Genomic DNA, 1,647 nt, shown 5'->3' on the forward strand with positions numbered 1-1,647 from the left:
TGGATGGATGGATGGATGGATGGATGGATGGATGGATGGTGATGAGAGTTGTACGAGCCCCAATAAAATAATTTTTAAAAGAAAAAAAATCAAAAAGAAAGAACGAACTGAGGGATGTTTGGGCCAGGTGCGGACCATGCAGCCGCCTCCCCCAGCTCTCCTGAAAGACAGCCTGCTGGACTGTGCGGCCCCTTCCCCTCGCTTCTCAAGGCCAGAGCGGGACTGTGCAGTCCCTGCCTCCAGCATTCCAAGGAGCTTATCTCTCGGGGCCGGGTCTGTACAGCCCCTTCCCTCAGCGTTCCGGGACAATGTACTCACAGACCACATCCTAGCTCAGTCCCTGCAGTTGAAGCACCAGAAAGAAGGCTTCCTTCCCCTTATCAGCACATACGTCCTTGGCTCAAGCCCTATATATGTCCCACTGCCTCACTGCCAGGCGCTATTTCCCTGACCTAACTTGTTGGGTCTCAGAACCTGCCCTGGGGCTCAAGATGCCCCCCATCCTTCTCTGCTATCTCTTCCCTCCCAGGAGTTCTTTCCCTGGCTCAATAAAATCTTTCTCAACTCCACATTCCTGGCTAAAGTCTATCTCTGTTCCGAGTCTCCATCTCCAACCTCTCATCTTGGTGCCGAAAGACCCAGGACTGACAGGAGGGACCTCTGTGTTGCCCCGTCTTCAACCTCTCAAGCACAATCTTTGGAGTCTGTCTGTCCTGTATCTTTTTCAATTTGTTGAATTTGGCCCAACATGGACATATATGTGCATTTCTTTAGTGACAGACTCTGTGTTAAAAGGCATTTTAAGTGGCTGTAAGATGAGACCGGAGGAGTTTGACATTTTGTGTGAGGAAGGAGGTTGCCACAATCCAAGGTCAGAGTGTCATTGTGAGGAATCTCGGGGCGATGGAGGCGCAGAGAGGGACCTTGGGCCTGGAAGGGATAAAGACAGGCTTCTAGAAGCAGGGACAGTCCAGCAGAGCCATGAAGGAAGTACAGGGGTGAGCCAAGAGAGGAAGGAAAAGCGCCCCAGGTGAGTGGAACAACATGGGCCAAGACCCAAAGACAAGATAACAGTCCCCAAGGGCATTTTGACCTGCCTTTTGCCCTGTTTCTGGCACCAGGCAGTATAAGTTGGAGACCTTGGAAGAAATGAGCTAACATTAGACCCCCCAGTCCTGGCTACAGAAGACATTTGAGGGAAATTCCTCATCATTTGTTTTCAGTGACTTAGCCAAGGAATAAACGGAAACAACATTTCCTTTCATTGTTTCTAAGATCTCATCCTGGTCAATGGAAGCTAAAGAAAACTAGAGGGGGAGACATGTTTTAAAAGATAAATAAACATCTGTGTATGGATTGTGATCAGAATTGTATGAGCCCCAATAAAATGACTCAACTAAATAAACAAACATCCTTCACATGAGATGAGACCGCAGTTAGTCAAGGTTTGAAAGGGCCAAGGACGGTAAAGTTGACACAAGATTGGAGCCAGGGAAACAAACACATGTGTCTTGGAAGCAGGCTGGCAGGGATGCTCCTTAGAAACGAGGGTGGTGGGTTAGTAAAAGAGCAAAAAGAAGAAAGGAAGGAAGAAAAGAAAAGAAAGAACCAAGGATAGCAAGACTTCAGCTCAGCTACGTTGGACAG

The sequence above is a fragment of the Echinops telfairi genome, unplaced genomic scaffold (genome assembly GCF_000313985.2).
Source record: "Echinops telfairi isolate 266 unplaced genomic scaffold, ASM31398v2 ScPeMD7_655;HRSCAF=1070, whole genome shotgun sequence".
Classification (NCBI taxonomy): domain Eukaryota; kingdom Metazoa; phylum Chordata; class Mammalia; order Afrosoricida; family Tenrecidae; genus Echinops; species Echinops telfairi.